General features: G+C 35.9%; 1 long non-coding RNA gene across 1 annotated transcript in view; it reads left to right on the forward strand.

Annotated features, from left to right (window-relative positions):
- LOC115896551 overlaps window positions 1-21,356 on the forward strand; it is a 31,861-nt gene extending 10,505 nt beyond the window's left edge. Inside the window, exon 2 of the long non-coding RNA XR_004056467.1 lies at window positions 20,866-21,356. This is a non-coding gene — a long non-coding RNA (uncharacterized LOC115896551). The remainder of the gene's footprint in view (window positions 1-20,865) is intronic.
- Window positions 21,357-26,670: the final 5,314 nt, after the last annotated feature.

Consider the following 26,670-nt stretch of genomic DNA (forward strand, 5'->3'; position numbering starts at 1 on the left):
TTCTCTTTTCTTTCTTCTTCTTCTTCCCCCTCCTCTTTCTCCTTCCTACAGTAGTAATAATAATAATAAGTAATAGTAGTTTATATTTTAAAGTAACAAATTCTATTTTCATTTAAAAAGTAGACATAGGCCGGGCGCGGTGGCTCACACCTGTAATCCCAGCCTTTGGGAGGCTGAGGCAGGTGGATCATGAGGTCAGGAGATCGAGACCATCCTGGCTAACATGGTGAAACCCTGTCTCTACTGAAAATACAAAAAATTAGCCGGGTGTGGTGGCGGGCACCTGTAGTCCCAGCTACTCGGGAGGCTGAACAGGAGAATGGCGTGAACCCGGGAGGCGGAGCTTGCAGTGAGCCAAGATCACTGCACTGCACTCAAGCCTGGGCAACAGAGCGAGATTCCATCCCAAAAAACAAAAGTAGACATACTATCTTCAATTGCATCTAGTTTGGAACATATTTTTCTTATGAAATAGTATTTTTGTCAAATAAATATTTTACTTGGTAGATTTCAAATAGCTTAAGAAGGAATTTCAAAAGTAAATACTTGTTTTATTGAGACATGTTTTGCGCGGAAATAAAAGATTTTGGTCATTGTGGCAAAATACTTTCTTGCTGTGGGAGCACAAAAATAGTCTATTGCTGTTAACGAGTAGTTCCGCAGTCCCTGTGAAGCGTTCTTATATGCCAGGAATGTGTGATCACTAGAAATTGAAAAGTATAGATTTGCTTGGTAAAATGTAAACAAATATTTAAAACAGAAAATTTCAAAAACATTCAACATCTCTGCTGATCTATCCTGATAATACTCCATTTGTCAATGGCTGAAAGCTGACAAAACCGTATTTTCTGAATAAAGCATGCCTTGACAGATTTTTTTTCTTTTTTGGCTGAAGTTTATATAATAAATCGTTAATATTTCTGAAACACTTTAATCATATGGGGAGATACCAAACTAGAATATGTCAAATAGTGTTGCTATTTAGTCATTTTATGATCTAAAGAAAATATGAAGCATGTGACTATATGTTTATATGTAAAATAGAGATTTAGGTTGAGATACATTGATGCATTGCTTATGTTGGGGATATATTCTGAGAAATGCATTTTTAGGTGACTTTATCATTTTGCAAACATCATAGAGTGTACTTACACAAACCTAGATGGTAGAGCCTACTACACACCTAGGCTATACTGTATAGCCTATTGCTCCTAGGCTACAAACCAGTACAACAGGTTACTGTATTGAATACTGTAGGTCATTGTAACACAATGGTAAGTATTTGTGTGTATAAACATAGAAAAGATATCGTAAAAATACAGTATAAAAGATAAAAAATAGTGCATCTGCATACAGTACTTACTGACTGTGAATGGAACTTGCAGGACTGGAAGTTGAGTGAGTGAGTGAGTGGTGAGTGAATGTAAAGGCCTAGGACTTTACTGTACACAACTGTAGACTTTATAAATACTGTACACTTAGGCTACACTAAATTTATAAAGAAATTTTTTCTTTCTTCAATAATAAATTAACCTCACTGTAGCTTCTTTTTACTTTATAAAGTTTTTAATTTTTTCTTTTTGATTCTTTTTGAATAACACTTAGCTTAAAATATGAACACATTATACAGCTATACAAAAATATATTTTTCTTTATATCCTTATTCTATAAGCTTTTTTTCTGTTTTTAGAAATTAATGCATTTTAACATTTTAAACATTTTTGTTAAAAACGAAGACACAAACACACGTATTAGCCTAAACCTACACAGGGTCAGAATCATCACTGTCACTGTCTTCTACCTCCGCATCTTGTTTCACTGGAAGGTCTTCAGGGGCAATAACACGCATGGAGCTGTCATCTCCTATGATAATGATGCCTTCTTCTGGAATACTGCCTGAAAGACCTGCCTGAGGCTTTTCTACAGTTAACTTATTAAAAAAATAAATAAATAAATAGAAGGCGTATACTTTAAAATAATGATAAAAAAGTATGGCATGGTAAATATATAAACCTGCAATACAGGTTTTTATTATCATTATCAAGGATTATGCACTAGATATAATTGTATATGTTATACTTTCATATGACTAGCAGTGCAGCAGGTTTATTTCCACCATCATCACCACAAACATGTGAGTAATGCATTGTGCTACATCATTATAATGGCTACAGCGACATTAGGAAATATAAAATGATCGGCTTCATTATAATCTTATGGGACCAACATAGTATATGTGGTCTGTCATTGATCAAAATATTGTTGTGTGACATATGTCTGTATTAACTGTACAACTCAATCTTTCAATTGAGATACCTATACTGAATAATGAATTCAAGAGAATTCACTTAGTTGCAACTCTGCTAAACTACCAGTATTGCTTGGTTCTCTAGTTCTTACTACCTTTTTTTCTTTTTTTTTAGGTTTTACACATTATTGGCATTGCATTTTTGAGTTCTTAAACTGAAAAATAACATTAAACATCAACAAAGGACAAAGGGGAAGTAATTCAATTTATTTTACTATCTCCTTCCTAGAGAGAACTACTAGTAAAAGCAGTTTGAGATTTGGCCAACATTTTGTGTTTATCTGTAAAGTTGTTTTAAACCTGTTTGTTATGTATCCCAGGCAGGTTTATTCTTTAGTAAAATTCATTATTTTTAAGAATAACGATATGAATTCCAAACTCTGGGAAACTTTTATATTGCATTAAGAGACACCAAGGAGAGTTTGTTAATCTGTTTCTTCTAGATCATGTGAGACAGAACCAAATATTTGCCTCAAGCTGGAGAAACCCTGGCTTGTTATCCTAGAGCCCAACCAGGCTAGAAGAAGGAATTTTCCTTCCACATCTATTTTCAGCCCAGGAAAGGTCAAGTTCAGCCCCTAGAGCTACCTGACATCAGTTTAAATCCAGAGCCTGATATGACAAACTTGTAGGCTTATCTGGCTGGCAGGACCCAGTTATTTTAGTTCCAAGGATCTGAAAATCTTATCACATAGTACAGACACTGAGTTAAGCATCTAAGAATTCTTCAGTGTCACTCAGGTAAATCTGAATGATATCTTCTTGGGACTCTTTCACTCAAGGAGTTCCAGAGAAGGTGTGTGTTTGAGCTTCAGAAGAGAGCAATCTAGACTCCAATCCTGAGCAGTTTGAAGAAGCTCCCATTGGCTGCCTGATGCTAATGGGAAATCCATGTTGTCAATTTGATGGAAAGAGAAGATCAGATATGTCCAGGCAGATAGGGGATCCAGAGTGAACGCTTGAAGAGCTAGAGTTGCCGTAGGCATCTAGGACCTCAAACCTTCTCCCAGCTAGATGACACTGAGTCTCTTGGAATGTTATTGGTGGATACCCAGTCAATTCCTTGGAATGACCTTATGAATAGTGACAGATCTGGAACATGTAATCATGATTTCTAACCACCCTTTGACAAAGTCTGTGATGATACTTTTGTGTGTAAATGAAAAAATGAACAGGTATTGGGATCTGAGAAGATTATTAAGGAGCGTTTTCTAGATATTCTGGAGAAAGCGAGAGTTATTACCTGGGCCTTCTTTATTAAACTCCCAAACTACAGGCAAAACACTGAGCCATGTATATTGGCAAGGATCCCCTGAAAATCTATACTTCAAGGGGTTGATGGCTGGCTCAGCTTCAAAGAAGGGCAGAGGGAGGAGGTAAGTCAATTAAAATGTATTTAATACCTACTTGATGCAAGCACTGTGCTAGGTAAGCCTCACAACTTTGTCAAGTCTTCATCATAAAGAAGAAAAGGAGGAAAACAGCAGTTTATTACTATAATAGCAACAATAAACAAAATCACTTATGATGCAAAAGGAGATAAAAATAAGTAAATCACACTCAATCTTTTAAACATGCTCTTGGATCAGGGATTTTATAAACTCGTATCATTTTCCTCCTGTCTGTTACTTTAGGTCTTAAGATGAGATTGAGACTACCTATGTAAATCCTGCAGATCTCAGTGAAGTTTCCATGGGGACTTTGCTCACTTTTTTGCAATAGCGCGTAGCTTACTGAGCCTGGAGAAATGCCGCCAGTGTGTCAGATGTCTGAGAATTACAAGGGCAAAGATATGAAGTCTTACATGGGGAACTGAGAGAGACTGGTTTAGTGACATTTAAAAAACTTAACTGGTATCAAAGTTAACAGGGTTGGATGAGGCCTGTTCTGACAGATTATTTGATTGAGTACTATATGATATTTTAGAATGGAAGTTCTAACTAACCAAACTTGACTGATATTACTCTATCCTTATCAGTAAAGCTTCATGCTCAAGACTTACTATATGTGTGTTGGATATAGCAGTGCATAGGGAAGTAGACTGGATCAGGGCCTGGGCAGAAGAAAGTGTGAATTTCATAGACACCCTCACTTAGGGTTTTTGATTCTGAATGGGATGGGTATGCTGAACTGGAAAACAAAGTCACCAGAAGTAAAAACTACATCCTTCCACTTGATCATAAATTCTGTTGCGATGTTAGTGCAGAGCCTATTGTACTGACATCTTTATTGCCATCAGCAGGAATAATGAGAGACATTAGACTGTGGACTTTGAAATTGACCTATCTTAACATTTGCAAAAAGGTGGAGAACTTCAAACTTCAGTTCCTAAACACGTCAAGCTCAGTCTTCATACACAAAATGGAAAATGTGAAAGCATTAATTGTTACTTTCTGGCTCATGAATCTAATAAGGGTTTCTGTCATCATAATAGATGCTATTATCTGAAAAACTTAACATCACTGAAACTAAATTTCTTATTTTTTGTAGTTTTCTTCTGCGCATGATAATAAACCATCAGATCACTTTAACTGAACCTCAACATTAAGGCAGTGTTAGTATGAAAGAACTTGTAAACCTGGTGATCTGGAGAGTCTGCCATTTTTTTTCTGATGTGGTTGAATACATCATCTCTCCCAACTGCGCTGATCACATTTTAGATTTAGGCCTCATTTACATAGTAGATAAGCGTGCAGAAAATATACCAAAGGTCAAATGAACACATCAAGAGTAAAATAGAAGAAATCCCCCAAATTATTATTTTATTCATTTTACTTGTCTTTTTTGGATCTAATTAGAGTGCTAGCTAAGCCACCAAATAACTTTTTCTCAGAAGTACTTTAAAATAGAAACACACTCAGTATACAATAGCTAACACAGTTACTTTCATTCATTGCCTATTTGTAAATTATTCACAGATTTCCATTTCAAGAGTATATTTCCTAGTGTTTCTGGGCAGTTCTTTGGGAGATCGTTCAAAATGAGCATGTTGTTTCAGAACATTTATAACTACCATCTTATAGAAAATGAAATCTGCTCAAGATTTTAGCCATCCTTATTATTAACAAAGACAGTACTGATGTTAAATCAATTGTGGTTCCTTTTTAAAAGCTGCCCCACATTTTCCTTGTGTATGCTTTTTAACAATTTTCAGTCCATCTCGATATCATTTGTTAGTGACAAGAAGGTTAATAAAAATTTCTGCATTTAAGCAAACAAATTAAAATATCTAGTAATTACCAAAGATCCCAACATTTTTGCCAACTGGATAAAGAGAGAAGCCAGGGGAAAGAATATTTTAGGAGCAAATCCTTAGGCAACTGGTGACAAAATCCTTGTCCTTGAAGCTTATATAAATAACTTTCCAGTGTTTTTTTAACCTTTTCTCTCCCCTCCCCAGTCCCCTCAGCAATGAGGCATGTCACTCCACTTGTTCACATCCATCTTTTTTTATTGATGTCCACTTTGGTGTCTGTACAGGTCATCAATTTGGCTGCCTCTTAGGCAGCCAGTGGGAATGTACAAGTTAAGTCACTGGACTTTGTGTGTCAGGCTCGGGGAGGAGGGAAAGGGAGGAAGTGTCAGCTTTCTTTAGCACTAACAGTCCCAATCAGATACTGGCACTGGGCCTCATAAATCTTGTGGATGACCCAGGTGAACCCTGAGGCTCAGCGCTCACTGAAAACTGATCAGGCCTCTGCTTAGTTTAACAGGTCGTTCACAGTGACAAGTGAAGGGTTCAACAAATGCACAAAACAGATATATATTAGTTGAAAAACTAATGGCTTTTAAAAGAATGTTTGACAATTGTTTAAGGCTGTCTGTAGATCCATTATACTGATAAACGACCAACATGGTGTATACTAAAGTGGAGCCAGTTAGGAGGATATCAACTTAAAGTTGGGGTTTTCTTTCTCTCTTCTTTTTTCTTTTATTTCTCTTTTGGTCATCTGGGTGTGAACTCCAGGAGCAACACATTCAGGAAACCTAGGAAAATACCTGTGCTGCATAAATCTAACCTTGCAGTCCAAGTGGAATTAAAAAGATTCTGAGACTGCCCTCAGTGACCTGCAATTGACCGCTTGAACTTCGAAGTTAGGGTCAGTTGGGGCCCAGAATAAGAGGTCAAAAGCTGGTCAGCTTTCCCTAGCCCTAACATGCTGAATAGGAAGACTTTATTGCTGTGATTTATGCAATTTGCCGAGACAGGTTAAGGAGACCTTAAAACACATCACAGGGCTCACTTGCACAGGGACACCCTCTTCTTGAAAACTAAATTTTGATTGTCCAGCTGAAATCTCTTGGGGATACGCCTTGAAGTATTTTACGCTCTGTGTCTACAGATTCATTCCCACACTCGACCCCTGAATGTGACAGGGTTAGTGTTTCCAGATTTATTTAAACAATACAAATGCACCAAATGAAGCACTTTCAAACCTGATTAATTGCAAAGGCAGAATAACTATTGGTAATGAATTATTTGGGGGAGCAGTAAACTCCTTTAAAAGTTAACTCTTAAAATCAGTTGCTTCAGAGGTCCAAACATTAATAATAAAATCTTATTACACATACTTAATATTTAATACTACAATACTTAAAGCATTCCAAATGAAAAATTTCAAGATTCAGGTTTGTCTTTAAAATTTGGTTTTTGTGAACTATTATAATACATTCTAAAGCTTTTTTTGGTATAATAGAGATACAAATTTTTCTGTTTTTATTGAGAATAAATTTTAGGACCCTTAAAAATAAGTTTCTTTTCCTAGTCTGTGCCTACTGGAGTCAGAAACAGATCATGATTTCCACTTTTATAGCAATTTGCAAGATGTGGTTTCCATTCTTTGTTTAGCTTCCCCATTTATAGCAAACCAACAATGATGATCTGGTTTTTGTGATACAAGTCGTGGTATAGCCATGAATGTCAGTTTTACTCAGGCTGAAAGCAAAAAAAATTGAACCCAGGTCTTTTACGAAGGAAAAGCTACTTGGTGCTATAAACCTTTAAGCCACCTCTCTGCCTTTTTACAGGGCATTTAGTGCTTCTGGGTGCATGTGCCTCCATAACTCAAATTGGCTCTGATCTAATAAATGCAATTCACAAGGTATTAGTCTATAATGTGGTCTAATTTCGTTTGGTAAATGAGAGAAAAAGGTAAAACTGTGAAAGATATTCACTTTGAAATATGGCTAGTCTGTAACATTCAGCAGCAAATTTCCATAAAGGTTTTAAAGACACAATTTAAAAAGGAAATATGCACGCCCCAAATATGTGTTTGCATGCTGGATTGGATGACTCACTAGGCACTCTATCAGTTTGTTGGGTAAATAATAACCAATCAATTTTGGTTGGATTTGAATCAATTTGTATAAGAAGTTTATGACAGGACAAGCTTAAAGGTTATAAATTAACAAATGTGTGGAAAAAATGTTCTGCACAAATATAATTTACCTGATTAACCTCAAGACCTCTCTGTTTTGTCAAGGTCACAATGATTTTTTCTTTCCCCCTCTTAATGCTGCCCAACGATGTATTTTCTTGGATACAGGGCCTAGCAGTAAAAGGCACATCTCTAATGTGCCTTGAAAAACTTCTTAAGAATGTTCTTTGCAAACTACACAAAATTCTCTTTTGAGGGGATAGAGGGGTGGAGGGATGGAAAAGACCCACTATCTTGCATCTTTTTACTATAATTCTTTGCTCATGGTGGTGGAAAGCCTACCTGTCATCTAGGTTGGGGACATGAGTGAAGTCTGTTAAGGATCGCTCAAGATAAATTAAGGAAGGGACAAGAAGATTCAAGCAGGGACTCTCCCTTCTGATGGAACTGTCATAACCTTTGTCTTCTCAGCAGCACAATTGTCTTTTACCAGTGGGTTCCCGCACTTTAGTGTGGCTAAAATGTTGTTTTCCTGCTGCATTTAATCTGTTGTAAAAAGGGTATCTTCATTCTTGAACAATAAAAATTAAAGCTAATGTTCCCAGTTCACTGTAAATAGCTTTTTGAAAACTTAGTTAATTAAATCTTCCATTATGAAGTATTTTCTATTACTAGAAGAAATTAAAAGTAGATAGGAGCACAGGATAGCCATTATTGAGGTTACTGAAGATCCAAAGAGATGTTGCATTGTGAGAATGATTCCAGAGAAAGTCTGTGATTAAGCAAATCTCTAAAGAAATGTAAGTTTGCCATACCAAAAATCACTATTGATCGATTGGTATTTTTGAAAGCTCTTGCATCAATCAATGAGTAATTTTATCTTTTGCCCTTGGTACTAACTGTTGATTGATTCATGGATGACTTTGTTAAAAAATAAACAGATTAATATTGAAAACTTGGTAGTAAGTAATAAATTATTACTTATTAATTTAGTGTGGTATATAGTACAGCCCTCTTCGGGCAGTTCAATCACCCTCATTCTACATGGACTAAACCTACTCGACTTTTTGTGTTATTCCTTTAATTCATGCCAATTCACTCTGCGGGATTTCCATATTACTTTTGCTCAAAATGTATATTGTTGAGTCTTTGAGAAAATGAAGGCTTTCCATTGCTTTACTTGGGAGTTGTCTCTCTTTGGGTTAAAAATTAAAATAGAAAAATACGATCTTGATCTCTTATTATCACCAACAGTTTTTGCAATATCAAGCATGTCAAGTTTAGGTATTATGGCAAAATGCTACCTCAAACAACATAGAAGTTCTGTATTTTCAAGAGAGCAAGATAACCTTACGGAGAGAAAATGGTTGTCATCTTAGTCTGCCATGAAGCACCACTGACAATAAATAATTGGCGATTGTGTTCCAGACCTGAGACACAGCAAGCTGGTCACTCCTATGCTCGGCAATTGGCTTTATTCAACAGCTTCAGGTCACCAACAGGGTCTGGGAGGATTGCCTCTATGGATGCCTTAGGAATAATTTTATCCTCTGTGTATTTCTCAGCTCTGCTGTTCTAGCATCTCATATTTAACTTATCTCAGGGAGCCTTTGTCTAACAAAGAAAAAAGTGTTTAAATTAATAGGAGGTTAGTTTTCCTTGAAAACCAATTAAATAATTACAATGGAAACATTTCTATTAACACACTCAGTTCAACATTTTGAAGGCCTATAATGACAAAGAGGATAACTTCATTCTTTCTTTATGCAACCCAGAAAATATGTTGATATACCTTTCATCATTTTGTTTCAGTGAAAATAAGAACCAATATATTAATAGTAAGGCTTCACTGTGAATATTCTACTAAGTGTTTTTATCTAAATTCACTCTTTTAAACCTCATAATAATACTATTATCTCCATTGAACAGATAAGGAAACTGAGGCGCAGAGACCGTAAAACTCAAGGACAGTGGTAATGGTGTTGAGATCCTGTGCTCATGAACATGCTATACCATTTCAACTAATTAATGTAATTGATTAAACTGGGGCAACTCTAGGCAAAATTATGCAGTAGAAAACTACTTGACATTTTTAGCATCCTCTTCTGGTACTCTCTTATATTCAGGAGCAGTCTTTTCCCCGTCCATTTACGTGTTTTCCATTTATACTTTATCTGCAAGAAAGAATGTAGTATTCATCTTTTATATATTGACTAAATCCATTCACACTAATATGATACCTTTTTCTAAGTAATTTACATTTGTGTATTCATTCATTTCACATATAGCTATTGAGGCTTTATTTTGTTCCAGAAACTACTCCTCCCTTTTTTTTTCTTTTCTTCCTTCTTTCTGTTCTGTCCTTCCTTCCTTCTTTCCTTTCTTCTCTCCTTGCCTCCCACTTTCCTTAGCTCCCTTTCTTCTTTCCTAAAAAAGTCTGGGCCTCAGCAAACAAATGAAGAAGATGGAAGGTCTTCTTGTGGCTTTTGAAATTTTGCTAAGCCACATACTGGCCTCAAAATGAACCTTCTCTAACTATTTTGGAGAGAGGGAAGCCTAAAGGGTCAGTACATCACTCATTCCTCCAGGGCCAGATAGTCCTAATCCCTGGGAGAAGCTTAAAACAATGCATGGAGACCTATCTGAAGCCTTCACTAACTCCTCTGGATTTTAGAGGCTCAGATTCATAGATGTAGGCAAGCAAGCAAGCATTTCATTCAAAGTGCACAAAGTACAATGATCTCTAGTCATAAGCTGGTAGAGCAGGCACCCTAACATTTTAAGGGGAAAGATAACAGTGGTTCTTTCGGTTGATGTGATAGAGTATTTGAATTTTGCCTTTAGCTTTGCCTTTTACATGCAAGGTTGCAAATGAAAAATTAATTGAAACTATAATATTTTACCAAAATTGTATGGCAACTATTCAGAACATGAATGAATTCATTTAAAATAATTCCATGTTTGCAACAAGATTTGTGCTTTTAATGAATGTAGTCTAAACCATGGGTTTAATGCAGAATCAAGTCAGTTAAACTTCATGCTTTTTCTAGCCCCGTTGTAAATGTTTTTTATAGTTCTAATGCTTAAGGGACTTTTGTCAAACTTTTTGGTGACAACTAGATAAAAAAACAAAAAAACAAAAAAACAAAAAAAAAAAACAGTTATTTGGCTCTATTTCTCTCCAGAGCTGGCAGTGAACAAGAATTTCAGAATGCAATTGGCAGAGCCAAATATACACAAAGACAATGTAATAACATTTCAAATGAACAATTCCATAGGGTTCTTTGTTGAAAGTGTTATCTTGTCTCCTTTTAGTGATTTAGTGTTTTTTTTTTTTTTCTAGATTCCATTCCAGAGCTTAGAAAAAATCAGACCTATAAATAAGAAGACAAAAACACAATGTTTTATACATATCTTAAACCACCAGAATACATCCAGGGAAAAGGCTAAAATAATAAAAAAAAAAAAAATTAAAATTGAAATTTGTTGAAATGCTACTTTTTGTGACTTTTCCGTGTTTAACCTGTGTTTTTATACCCACATTTATTCCAGAAATGTTTTAAGTTTCCTCAATAGCAAAAAGCAAAAGCAGCATAATATCATAAATTTAAAAGTTGCCATGAAAAAGGAATAACAAAATTGAACATGAAATAGAATAAAAATGACTAAAGAAAATGAGTACATGAAAAGATGCACAACAACCTTTAGGGAAATTTAAGTTAAAAGTTTTGGAGAAATTTAAATTAAGACCTCAGTGAGCTACTGCACACCTATTAGGATGACTTAAATTAAAATACTGACAATACTGAGTGCTGGCCAGAATGTGGAGCAAATGGGATTCTTGCACATTGCTGGTAAGAATGCAAATGGCACATCCACTCTGGAAAAGAGTTTGACAATTTCTTATAAAGTCAAACATATATCTACCATTTGAGTTAGGAATACCACTCCTGATGCTTACTCTATGCAAATCAAATTTTATGTTGACACAATGCCTGTATATGAATGTTTATAGCAGTTCTATCCCTTACTGCCCCAAACTAAAAATAATCCAATGCCTTCCAATGAGTGAATGGATAAACAAACTGTAATGCTCTCATACCACGGAACACTAAAAGGGAATAGGCTACTCATACATGCAATAATTTGGATAAATCTAAAAAAATGACATGCTGAGTAAAAGAGGTCAGTCTTTAAAGGGTACATACTGTATGCATCAATTTTTTTGACATTCTTTCAAAAACAAACTACAGTGATGGAGAATAGCAGAGGTTGCCGGAGTTGCAGTGGAGACAGAGTGTAACTAGAAAGGACAGAGTGAAGAGGATTTTGGTAATGACAAAACTCTTGTACCCTGATTGTGATGGTGGTCACACAAATTGATATATGTGTTAAGACACATTAAATTGCATACCAAATTAAAAAAATAAAATAACTAAAGATGTAGGTTTTTAATCTGGCTCTAGGTTTTCTAATGGGTAAAAGGGAATTTGTTGAGTTATGCAATTTACAAGACACATAATGGAGAAGAAAACATTTGATGCAATGAGGAATTCAACTACTATGTATGTTGATAACAGATGTAACTTTGCAAAGAAAACAATGCATGATGCAAAGGATAAATTCCTGTGTGAATAATAATAAGTATCACCGAAATGTTTCTTTTTGGGTCCCTCGATGTAGGCAGATGGCATCACAACAAAACACAGTAAAGTTAATTTGAGGTGTATCAACTCTATGTACTCTACAAAAAGATTTTTTTTTAAAATTTTGCCCATTCCAGAGTATATACTCCAGAACATATTTTCTAAAAATGTATGTTTATTATATATCATTTAATATAAATTTCATATATTAGTTTACTTCCCAAATTATTTATAAGGACTACTTTTTAATAATTATAAGCATAAAACAATGTTAAGGAAGAAGATGCAAGGTGTGAACATTAACTCATAAAGATAAAATTAGTTTTGCGGCATCTGTAACATCTCATTGCAATCATACTTTGTGTGTGGAAATAAAATATCACTTTTCAACAGTATTTTAATGTCATAAGGTTTAAATAAGAGCATGATGTTAAACACATATAAGTGATACATATTCAATCAAAGTTAAGAATTTAAATTCCCTATTCAGTCACTTCTGTTTTAAAAAACTTAATTTACAAGTTTAGTCCTGGAAAAACACAACAATAAAATATAATATATTTTACACATTAAATGCTTTTCCTCGTGTTTCGGTTATATGAGACAGAAGTGAAAATCTCTCTGGTTAATATTTGACATTGACTAAGTCATGAATGTCATTTACCGCCATAAAAGTGTGTATATATTTGTTTGTCGGCATGCTGGGAAAATTCAGCATAGTATCTCACTAACATTATTAGAAGCAGCATTGCTCTAGACTAAATCATTCCTAATCTCTTGGAATTATCAAAGAGATAATGGGAAACTCAGAAGAGGTACGTTATAGTACAATAGCAAAACTCTATTTGTTGAGTGCTTCAGTATAGATCACTGCTATTTTACCTATTACATTTGAAGTTTTGTAACCTTCCTTACAAAATCCTTACATATCTCAAAGATGAGCTTTCTTCAACTCTGCTGAATCTTTTCTAGGCAGCAATTTACCAACTCAGGTCATTCTGATTCTAATGAGTTGGGAGTTCTGCCTACCCAATGCCATTTTGTTTAAGGTTTATTGCTAATCATGGCATTCCTTAAAAAAAAAACAAAACTTAAATTTCATCACTTTTTGGGGGGAGTCTAACCATAAGCCCTATTTGCCAATATGCCCTAAATATATCATAACTTTTTTGTCCTTTAAAAAAAATTTTTAATTTTTAATTTTTGTGAATACACAGAAGGTGTATATATTTATAGAGCACATGAGAGGTTTTGATACAGGAATTCAATGTGAAATAATCACATCATGGAGAATGGGGTATCCATGCTCTCAAGCATTTATTCTTCGTGTTACAAACAGTCTGATTACACTCTTTCAATTATTTTTAAATGTAAAATTAAGTTATTATTGACTGTATTTTCCCTGTTGTGCTATCAAATGGTAGGTCTTATTCATTCTTTCTAATTACTTTTTTCGTACCCATTAATCATCCCCACCTTCCCCTCAACTGAGCCCCTATTACCCTTCCCAGCCTCTGGTAACTATCTTACTTTCTGTGTCCACGAGTTCAATTGTTTTGATTTTTAGATCTCACAAATAAGTAAGAACATGCTATGTTCGTCTTTCTGTGCCTGGCTTATTTCATTTAACATAATGATCTCCAGTTCCATCCATGTTGTTGCAAATGACAGGATCTCATTCTTTTTATGGCTGAATAGCACTCCATTGTGTATACACATCACATTTTCTTTATCCATTCATCTGTTTATGAGCGCTTAGGTTGCTTCCAAACCTTAACTATTGTGAACAGTGCTACAACAAACGTGGGAATGCGGATAACTCTTTATTATACTGCTTTCCTTTTTTTGGGGTATATACTCAGCAGTGGAATTGCTGGATCGTATGGTAATTCTGTTTTTAGTTTTTTAAGAAACCTCCAAAGTGTTCTCCATAATAGTTGAACTAATTTACATTTCCACCAACAATGTATGAGGGTTCTCTTTTCTCTACATCGTTGCCAGCATTCTTTGTTGCCTGTCTTTTGGATAAACACCATTTTAACTGAGGTGATATTATATCTCATTATAGCATTGATTTGCACTTCTCAGATGATCAATGCTGTTGAGTGCCTTTTCATATGTGTGTTTTTCATTTATATGTCTTATTTTGAAAAATGTCTATTCACATCTTTTGCCCATTTTTAATCAGATTATTAGATTTTTTTCCTATAGAGTTATTTGAGCTCCTTATACATTCTGGTTATTAATCCCTTGTCAGATGGGTAGTTTGTAAATATTTTCTCCCATTCCATGGGTTGTCTCTTTGTTGATTATTTCCTTTGCTATGCAGAAGGTTTTTCTTGATGTGATCCCATTTGTCCATTTTTGCTTTGGCTGCCTGCGCTTGTGGGGTATTGCTCAATAAGTTTTTGCCCAGACCAATGTCCCAGAGAGTTTTATCAGTGTTTTCTTGTAGTTATTTCATGGTTTGAGGTCTTACAGTTAGTCTTTAATCTATTTCACTTTGATATTTTTTGTATGGTGAGAGATAGGGGTCTAGTTTCACTCTTCTGCATATGCATATTCAGTTTTCATAGCACCATTTATTGAAGAGACTGTCTTTTTTCTTTTTGTCTTATTGACATATTTTTATAGTCAGCAAATTCTTTCCCAAGAGGAAATTGGACACAACTCTTTCAGTTTATGTGTGTACCTTTTGATATTCTGAAGAAATCATGTCACCTTGATGCCTAATGTCAAGTTACTGATACAAAGAATAATTTTGTGATCCAGTGTGGGCCAGTATGAAATAAAACAATGGCTGTTTCATATTTCATGACAATGACAATTCAAGATGAATGGCAATCTAGTTGTCAAACTCAATGAACATAATGAACATATTCCCCAAAATATATAAAGCATGTGATTACTAAGCCAGGAATACAATGTTTGTAAATTGTATCAAGGAGACAAATCTTATTGATTACATTTTATCTTACTTTACACCAGTTTAAAAACCTTTAGGTTTTCCTTATTGCCCTAAGGAGAAAACTCTAAATTCTTAGGATGGCATAAAGTTCCCTCTAGTATTTGTGTCCTAGTTATTTTTATAGTCCAATATCTTACTTGCCTATATATACCCCATGCTATAGTTGTCTACACTATGTGAAGTGGTTGTTTGTGTGTGTAGTTCTATCAGCCTGAAACATTTCTCCTCCCTGTGTGGTGGGTAAACTCTTCAAAGTCCATCAGAACTGGTCATTTAGGTCATTTCTATGAAGACTTCTTGTTCTAAAGTAGACTTAGGTCCACAGGATGCTGTGTCCAATTCTAAAGAGAAGCTGCAACATTGTTTTCAATCATTCATTTATTTGCCAGTTGCCTCCATCTTACTGAAGTTTTGGAGAAAACTTTTGTATCATCTGACCTTATCAGACTGGTATATAGTTGATTTTCAATAAATACTTGTTGACTGAACTAAATGTGTGTGGCAGTGGTAATGGTGGGAGGGGATTGCATTCAAGGCTGGGAAGAGGAAAGGTACACACAAAACAGCTTTCCCTCTGAGGACTAATTTGAGAAAACTCAATACACAACTGTGAGAAAGATATTGCAGACAAGACTATTGACTGGGATTTATGAACTGTGCCCAGAGAACAGCAGGATTTTTAAGGCTCTATGGACATAAGTGTTCCGTAATGTTTTAGAAGTGAAAACAAAAGAATTGGGAGTTACTAAGATGTCCACACCTTTCAGTGTGAGTCTTAAATTAATTTACCCATTACACTTTTTTAAAAACCCAATTTAAACTGAAAGACTGCTATAAAATTTCTCTGTGACCTTGGGAAAGTCATTTAACAAGACCAGGCCTCAAAGTGCTTATCAAAGAAATGAAAAGGATTTAGTATTCACACCAAAACAATATTTTGTTCTTCAGTGACATCTTAATAGATTAACAGAAGCCATATTTTACAGGATTAACACATAGAATCTGACTTCTTTCCCTGACTTAATTGATGGGTTGCTCAATAATCTCCCTACCCAACTTGTTTTCTCTCATCACCTTGCTACAATATTTAAAATTCCCACCAGGACCTTGTTGAGTTCAGGATTATCTCTAGAATGCCTTCTTTAAAATGCAAACAAATTATCTGGAGGATAGATACATAAACTCATTAATACATATTCAATATGGATTAGTGATCTTTAAAACTTAAATCTGATCGGGTCACTACCTGACTTAAAATCTTTCAACAGCTTCCCAGTGGGCTTAGAATAAAGACAAACTGCTTAATGCGGGCTCTGAGCCCCAGCACATTCAATTCCATCTCCCTGCTCACCTCTCCAGCCTCATCCGCACTGTTCTCCTCCTGCTCTGTGAGCTCCAGCCACTCTGCCTTCTTTCATTCTCCTGCAGTCACCCTGCTTCCACCTGCTGCAGGAATCTTATATTTGCTGTGCCCTTCCCCTGAAATGCTTTTCTGTAGTTTACCTACTTAGTGCCTATATATCTTTCATTTCTCACTTAATTGCTGCCTTTTCAGGGCAGTGTTCCCTGACCTAATTTATGACTACGTCAAGTTCTCCTAAACCGGACTCCCCTAGCACCATGCACCTCCGTTTCCTTGTCTTCAGAGTCCTCCTCCTATAATTATCAGATTGCTGGCTGCCTTCCTCACTAGATTGTAAACTCCTTGAAGACAGGAATTACATCTGTTCCTTACTGCCTATCATGATGCTTATGCCCTTCATAAATATTTGTTGAATGAATGAATACAGGATTAAATGAATGAATATATAAATATATCATTCAGATTAGTCAGCTCTGAGATTTAAAGCATGGAACTTTGTGGAATAAGATTTAAGACAAAGTAAAAGCCAGTCTTCCCAGTGAAAGATCCCAGGATCCCCACTCCTCCTTTAGGCTGTTTCTCCTCTTCCCTCTTCTCTTTGTCTTCTCCTTCTTCTTCATTACCTTTCAGCCATGCTGACTTCCTTGTGGTTCCTGGAACGCACCAAGCATCCCCTGATCTTAGGGTCTTGGGGCATAGGTCATTTCCTCGTAGGAACTCTCCTCCAGGAGTCTGCATGGCTAACTTCTTTACTCAGAAGCCATCTTCTCAGTGAGGCCTATCTTGACCATCCTGTTTGAAAGTACAATCCTCTTTCTCTACTTGCCATCCCTTGCCAATAACTCACCTTCTTTACCATGCTTTATTTTTTTTCCCTCATAGCCATATTATCTTCTAACATCTCATACAATTTACTTGTTTATTATATTTATTTACTGTTTCCCATCTTAGAATGTAAGCTTCTGGAGGCCAGGGATCTCTGTTTGGTTCATTGATACACCCACATACCTGACTGGAACAATACCTAACTACATAGAGTGGGTGCTCAACAAATATTTGTTGAATGAATGAAGGGAAGGCCATGGGCAGGAACCTCATCCAGATGAAGTGTACAGTGAAAAATACCAGGCAATTAGCAGTCCCAATGGAGAGCAGCAGGAAGGAGGCAGGGTTTTAAAAACAGTCATCTGCTTCTCCATTTTGCATTAGGCCCAACCCTACTTTTTATTTAGTGAACATAGTGAAAGATTCTAATCTACTCCAAAATAATTTATATAATAGATAGGCTTATGGGCATGACCATGCTTCTGACAAATGAGAGATTTCTGCCTTTGAGTTCTGCTGTGTAAACATGACAGATGGTTATATAAACATAGTACTTAAGAACTGTATTTGGCAAAGGAGCAAGAAATATTCTTACAATGACATTCTGCACTTTTCTTTACAAGAACCAGAAAATTGTATAAAGACATGAAGTCCCTTTCCCTTAAATCTGTAAAAAGTATCTATTACCGTGTTCACCCAAGTCAACCATATTTCCAAACTGTTCAAACTGTATTGCTCTTTCTGTAACTGGACAACAAAGGCTAATTTAATATTTAGAAAAATGTATTTAAGCTTTGATCTTTAATGTTGACTAATTATTTGATATTTATTTAACTCCTGAAAATCTCAAGACTCATGAAGTACAACAAAGGAAGAAGAAAAATGCAAGTATCTTAAAAAGTTTTATTAATATTAATATATTGAATTGGGAAATTTGCTGAAAGTTTCCATTCAGTGGACAATTTTAGCTGAGTTAGGTTTAAAACTTAATTATATCAGACTTAGAGGATGTTATCTAATTTTTGAGGTCAACCTTGAGATCATAAGGAAGATAATACAGACTTTATTCTCAAATACAGCTCCCAGGAATGTATTTAGTTTATGAATAAACAGATTAAGAAGGATCTTTTGTTTCTTCTGTTACTCTTGCTCTTTGAGTCAAGATTCAAAGATCATGATTTCTCTGCCTACACTTCCTCTAAGTTGCTTTTCTCGCAAAGGATGGTTTTATATGGTGGTACCCCTCCTACCTCTACCCACCCCCGAACCGCCCCCAGCCCCTCATCTGTCTCCAGCCTTCAGTCTTTTCAAGAGAATAGAAGGAAAAGAGAACTAATCACACACAGTCCACACTCTGGCCTTCTTAATGAAATGATTTAGGTTACTGAAGTTCTCTCTATTAATGTTGTAGTTGTAAAAACTATGTGTATTTCATTAAAATTTCTTACGACTTTTGTTACATTGGTATCGATATCTCACATTTTATAGGAATATTTCTAATTGATATCCATGATCTAGATTTCAAGTACCTGGACAATGACATGTGTTCTGTAATAATGGCTATTTAAAGCAATAACTCAGAAAAGGACCAAACCAAACCAAACCAAACTGTGGGTAGGTGAGATCATGAGATATTTGGCTTGAATCAGAGAGTCACAAACCTTGTTATTTAAAAACTGGAAAAACTGGGAAAGCTTCATTGTCTCCATGAATTTTAAAGAGTGCACAAGCTTAACCCACTGAACACAACTCTGAAATGTTTCTAATTCCCTTGTTATCAAGGAAGATAGACAAGAGAGTGCGGAGAGAATTTTACCTTAGGGAAATGTACTGCTGCGCATTCTCAGTAACTGTATAGTCCATTTCTGCCTGTATGCTTGAAAATTAACAGCATGTTAACAGGACTATTGCCTACACTTGTGACACTGTCTGCATAGGATTAGGCCATTAACTATTGATGGAGATAATTGTTCCTGCACTTGAACATCAGAAAGATGGAACTAAAAGTAGTTTAACTAGCATTTGCCTTTATGCTTGGTAAATAGAGGGCTGGATTTCAAAGTACAGAAGGATAAGTATTGCCATGTACTCAGCTCCATAGCCAAAGCATCATTGATCAGAAAGTGTGGTTTGTAAAAATGTTATAGTAAAAGTTAAATGAAACAATTCAGCTGAGCCTTGTTGAAATTTACTGGAATAGAATGCGATATAACTGTGCATTTAGAACATGCAAGCATGATTTCTTGCCATTTGTTGAATTATTTTTTATTTTAAAATGAAATTCACATGTGCTATGGGAAGAACTGCTGTTGTAGTTAGTGTATTTTATAATCTGGAAGATTTCTTATACTTTTATCAGATAATGCCTTAGGCAGGCCAACTGATTGAATAAAAGTCTCTAGGGCTTACTCTATTTTATTGCTGTGCCTTGAAATTGTTTGTCTTCCAAACTAGGTTTTTTCTTGAAAGATTGTGTCCTGTTTATCATCTTAACCTCAGTGCCTAGCACAGTGCTTAACACATCCTAGATAATCAATAAATATATGTCCAATGAATGTTTGTAATATCATCCATAACCGTGATATTGCTACACAGTCTTAGATATATCTCATCTGATGGAACTGAGTTTCACCAGATTTGAATGATGACACTGGAGCCTCATGTAGTTTACATTATTGGTAAAAACAGGGATGTTGGCGACCAGCAGACTTGTTTTTGGATCTAGGCTCTATTATTTACTAGCATGTGATTTGGAGCAGATTATCTACAATTTTTAACTCTTACTTTTTTTATTAGTAAAATGGGGATAATATTCCCTATCTCATAAAGATGTTTTGATAATTAAGTAACGTATTTAGAAGATCTATCCATAGTGCCCAGAACACCACAGCTTCTCAATGGCAAAAATTACTTTCAAAAATTGCATTCAAAAAGAATTTGAGTGATTTCAAGGATCTATCCAATGGGTCTGTCTTTTATCCAGAATGTGGTAAACAAGGAGAAAGAAAATAATGCAAGTGTCCTGAAAGCAAAATACTAGGGGATTATTTGTTTAATTAAAATGACTTTCAGTCTTATTTAAGTTTATCTTTATTTATTTATATATCTTTAATATTCTAAGTCTGTGTGGCACGAATCACTTGCTGGGTAAACTAAACTTACCTAAAATTAAATCAAAATGTATCTCTGGATTTGGTTATAACCACTGTTATTATGGGCTGAATTTTATGCTTTTCCCCAACCCCCAAATACGTATGTTGAAGCCCAGTATCTAAGAAAATGACTGTTTTGGATCCAGAGTTTGTAAAGAGGTTATTAAATTAAAATAAGGCTGCTAAGTGGGTCTTTATTCAATCTGATTTGTGTCCTCATAACAGCAGATTAGGACTCTCAGAAGAGACACAAGAGGCGTGGCCACACAGAGATAAAGATCATATGGGGACTAAGTGAAAAGGCAGCCATCATAAGCCACAGAGAGAGGACTCAGAAGAAACCAACTCTGCTGTCACCTTCATCTTGAAAGTCTAGCCTCTAGAGCTGTGAAAAAATAAATACCTGCTGGTAAAATACCTGGACTGTGGTATTTTGTTAAGACAGCCCTAGCTAACTAACACAATTTTATACACTACATAAAGTCCAATTCAATTTTAGTTTTGTAGAAACTGAAACAAATAATTTAAAGATTTACTTAGTAAATTACTTCAGATTGGGATCAAATATATACATGATATATGAAAATGTAAGAAATGGATATTTAAATAAGTATACCAGTACATAAAAATTCTAGTGCCTGTGTTTGTTGTTGTTGTTGTTGTTGTTGTTGTTTTGAAAGCCACTTATCCCAACAATAAAACTGATGCTCAAAATATTTTGGGACCTATCTTTATACTCTGTAATTATGCACTCAAGAAAATAAGTTTGACTATATTACGGTCACTCCATTTTTGTTTATTTGTTTATGTTATTCAGCTTATCATTTAAACATTTTTTCACTGCAATCGTTACAAGTTTTGTTGTTTCTTAGCATTGAATCTATTCTCAACGGATGATGACTTTTCACCATGAACTTTGAAAACAGTTCCAAAGAAAACTTCAAAAAGGTTTTGAGTGCTTAGGATCAATGTCGATCCAGTGGGTACCTTGATGTTTTACCTCATACAGTCTGAAGCTCTTGTACCCACTGGTATAATCTCCTGCATAGGTGTCCCTGGTGCTATTCTATTTCCTTTGGTAGCCTGCTGGGTGCATCTCCCTGATGCTGTGTTTCCCAGGGTTCACAGATTTATGGTATCATTTGATTTTTGCTTTTCAAATATCTTGAAATATTTCTTTTGGCTGACCTTGTTTAGGTGTGCTTCATTTTAGCTGTCTGTCAACTAACTTCCCTGTGCAGGCTGTTTCTAAGCCTCCTTATCCCCATCCTTTGCTTTGGTTGTTACATCCTGCTACCTTTCTCATCAAATTTTACTTCCTTAGATTCAGTTATGTTACTTAAGCCGGTTAAAATTTCTCTTACTTTCTGATACTATCAGTGCAGTGGAAGGGAGGCAACAGTGTGAGAGTTAAGTGAGGACCCTGAGGTTGGACTGTCTGAGTTCGAATCTCAGCTTTGCTTGTTGCCACTAACTGTGATTCATTTGACTACTTACCTTTCTGAGGCTCAGCTTCCTTCTTCTTAAAATGGTGTTTTCAGTGATACCTACATTATTGGTCATTGTGAGATTAAATGAGTTGATAAGTGCAAAGCTCTTAGCAGAGAGCTTGGCACACAGTAGGCCCTGAGGAAATGTTAACTGTTGCAATCATAGAATATCTGTTTCTAGGAAGTAACAATGTGCATGCCTCAGCAATGGCTGACTCCTGTGCAAAAATGCATGCTGGAAATCCAGTTGCCTCTGAAAAGCTGTGAGTTGTTACTTTATTTCAGAAGCCACGTGAAGATGAATTTCATGTCTCCTATCTTTGAGTGAGGCCAAAACCAAAAGCAGCTGGTTTTCACCCAAGAAAGTGGCCCTGAAAATTATCATTGCACATTTCTCTCCCACTTTTGTTTCAAATTAGACTCCTCAAAGTCTCGACGTGGATAGGAGGCTATTTAATATTTCATTTGATCCCATTTTGATACTAGAAGCATGTAGACTTTGGGTGGGAGAAGCAGAAAGTAACCGAATAAATTTCAACAACCTTAATTTGGTCCAGCTCAAAACTACATCTGTAACGACATTTCCATTGAAGTTCCAACTTCTATCATTCCCGAAGAACAGGACAATGTGAACCCCAAAGGAACAAATTCATTAATACTAACTAGAAGTGCATTTTGGCATCTGTGAGATGAAGAATTACAAATTCAATTCATCTGGGCCATTTTTAAAAGTTCTTCTTACCTGCTGGTCTCAGGAAGGAAGGAGTCATCATTGCATGACATAAGAGAACACAAATACTGCGGTTGAAGCCCGTGGAGGTGCTCAGTGTGTCTGTCTTAACACATATTCATGGTGGGATGAGTCATATGCTCACTCATTTTTAGTTACATTTATTGACCAAGCTAAAAGTGTTACTTAAGATATATTAAAAACAGATGTTAAAGGCTAGACACCATTTTCTTTTAAAATTATTTTTAAAGGAAGGCTTAATGCATATTCATATTCAATTTTATAATTCCTTTCATTTCAACTACACCAAATTTCTAGTGTCCATCCTAGAGAACCTCTGTAGAATTCGAAAAGCTACAGTTTTTACTTTGAACTTTTTTCTATGTAGATAGAGTTTCATTCACAACCAGATAAAGATATCTTTGTATCCTACTTATTGTAATAATAGACCGGATGGATTCTTGGTAAAACCTGAATATTTTTAAATGCTCTATATGTTCTAGCTCTAAATTGCATGTTTTAAGCATATTGCTTTGAAATCCTGAAAAAAATGCATACTGAATTTTGATGTGTTCTAAAACAGTCATGAAAATTAACATCTTCCCTCAGCCCAGGGCCAAACAGATTTTTTTGCAGGGCCAAATTAGAATCTGCCTACAGGCTTCAGATAAAAAAAGGTAGCAAGCAGGCAACTTTTTAAAGTCAGAAAAGGCAAAGTAATCTTACATGGCTATCTTTTTTGGTAATCTAAGTAGCTGGGGAAGGGAACAATCTTTTAATTTAGCCGTAACCCTCTAGAGTATGTGGATGTTGGTTGATCTTTGCCAGGATTTAAACAGGCATAATGGTACTGTATATCCTTTAGGCAACTAATGGTTTTAATGGACCTATAAGTTACTGGGAGTAGAACTTACAAGGCATGTTAACTAGGTACTCTTTAAAAAAAATTTAAGATTCACATTTGAGTAGACTTAACTTATTATATGGAACTGGGAGGTCAGAAGCCAGAACCATAGATTACTGATTACAGATCACCATTTCTATCTGCTCTGAAATTCTATAGGTGAAACTAACAGCATGGACTGCAATAGAAATTAGATTGAGTGCAATAGCACAGAAGCAATCCCTATGACACCAGGAAAGGAAAGAGAGCATAGTGCAGTCCAGAAATAGAAGGTCTGGGAATAAGAACATGTGAGCTTGGAGACTCTGTGATGCAGAAATGTGGATGTAAATGCATAGAACCCAGGACCAGTTCATTCAAGAGACATTTATGGGCACCAACTACACACCCAGAAGTATGCTAGATATGGAGGGTCAAACATAAATAAGACAGTCTCTGTTCTCAAAGAGCTCAAAGTCTGTTGAAAGGACCGTAAGAGGATGAAGGGAAAACAACCTAGAAGAGCTAATATGAATAAGAATGAGCAAACATTTTTTGAGTACTTAAGATGGCCCACTCACTATTTTCAGCCTATTAGCCTTTATTTTCAATTGTATAGCAACTCAATAAGTTAGGAACATTTTTTATTTTCATCTTGCACTTAAGGGAACTGAGACTAGAAGAAGTTAAGTAACTTACCCAAGGTCACAAAGCTAACAATTGGTGCCACAGCCAAGAAAAGGAAAATAGAATAGGAACAGAAAGAGAAGTCATTTATATATATATTGATCATTGATAGATACATATCATTGTATATGTCTCATTATATACATCCTCACTCCTTCCACACATACTATAAATATGCCTTATATGTTCCTGCTTCTGTAGTTTTTTTGTATGCCATTATCATACTTGAACCATACTTAATACATTTCTTCATTCTTTGTGTCTGTCCACCTGTGAAGATCAGCTTAAATTCTACTTCATTTATGAGTCCTTCTCTGAAGACTCTTAATGGAAATGCTCTCTCCCCACTCTAAAACTTTATTACCTTTATTTTTGTTTGCTTATTCATGACATGTTATTTTATAGAGTGTACTATCGTTGCTTTTCTTGAGTGTAGCAATTTAGAAAGTATTTCCCCTCAGGTCTACACATATAAGGCATACTGTGTTTCTTGATGTGTCAATGGATAGATTGAAGCAAGGAAGCCCCTGTCATTCAGGCACCATTGCTGCCTTATACCAATGTCTGATGTGCTATTGTTTTTCATGGTTCCATTATGATTTATAGTTCTAATCAAGGATTGTAAATGAAGTCTACTTGACTATCTTCTGCTGATAGAAACTCTTCTGGTAGAACTGACTTCCAGCATTCTGTACTGCTGGGTCTTTTGCTGGGTCACTTCTTGGTTTACCCTATCTCACTTAACTGTTTTGTATTCTTTTTAGTCTGGTGAATAACATCATACAAGGAGAAGCTGGGAAGAAATCAGCTAACCAGCCAGGATGTTTCCCTTGCAACAATATTTTATGACCCTTTACAAAGTTGCCAAAATGGGAATCATTCTTTTGCAGCTCTCTCATCAGATTATAGTTCTAATGCCTAGGGTGCTGGCCATGCCCAAAGCCAGAGATCCTTGGAGTAGATGGGACCTCTCTCTTCTCTGGAGCCCCAGATATGCCAGGGTTGTAGGATGGTCATTTTAACTGATAGAGTAAACAGTATTTTCAGCTTACTTTGAGTTAGTTCCCTGAGCAGCCACCTAGGAGTAGGATAAGCTCTAAGGGATTGGTAAAATACCCCAATTATTCTCCATCACACTCCCTTATTTCCTGTGCTGACAAAGTCAAATGACTCCACACAGACATCATGTTGGCTGCAATACCCACCCACCCCACTCCCACTGGGGAGGCTGAGGCAGGAGAATCGCTTGAACCCAGGAGGTAGAGACTGCAGTGAGCTGATATCATGCCACAGCACTCCAGCCTGGTGACAGAGCGAGACTCCATCTCAAAAAAATAAAAAATAAATAAATAAATAAATAAAATATCTCTTGAAGGGACTCTATTTGACTGAACTGGTAGTTCTATGTCTGACAATGCTCAGGTTAAATCTTTGTATTTTCTAAATTGCTTCAAGTCTTTGAGGAGTGAGTCCTAGGGGAAGCCAGACTTCAGAATTCTCAGTCTAGCCAAATGGGGTTACACAAAAATATGAAATTGTGATTATGTTATTCTTGAGTGGGGGCTGGCTAAATGTGAGATTGTTTCTCTGGGAGTCGCCGGATGTGGATGCGGTGGACTGCAATAGAATCTCATGGTTCGTTCAGTGAAGGCCAATACTCCAGGTGTGCCAACTGTGAAGGAGAGTTTCAGGATGAGAGTGCCCATGATCCACTTTGTCAAGAAAGAGGTAGCACAAATCTTTCATTCATGGTTCCTATGGGGTAAAGTGTAAGAAGTTTGAGAAAATGCATCTGTTAACCTTTTGTATCTATGTGGCTTGTGAACATGCCCACTGGACTAAATGTTGAAGAAGTGGTAGGTTTCTGTGTTGCTGGTTCTATAAAATACAAGGATCTCTATGGTTTATCTTAACTCATTTCCCCATCCAGTTGATAAATTATGCTTGCTAGTTATTGAGGGAAGAAAAATGTCCTCTTCAAAATTCTCTCTTTCGTAAAAAAGAGAATTTGCTGTGTATACAAGGCTTTATGGGATACATATAGGTTGTAAAATAGTTACTCTAGTGAAACAAATAAACATGTTCATCACTTTAAAATATCTGTTGTGGCTGGGTGTGGTGACTCACACCTGTAATCTCAGCACTTTGGGAGGCTGAGGTGGGTAGATCATGAGGTCAAGATATCGAGACCATCTTGACCAGCATGGCAAAACCCTGTCTCTACTAAAAATACAAAAATT

This window comes from Rhinopithecus roxellana, chromosome 3 (genome assembly GCF_007565055.1).
Source record: "Rhinopithecus roxellana isolate Shanxi Qingling chromosome 3, ASM756505v1, whole genome shotgun sequence".
In the NCBI taxonomy this organism is placed as follows: Eukaryota; Metazoa; Chordata; class Mammalia; order Primates; family Cercopithecidae; genus Rhinopithecus; species Rhinopithecus roxellana.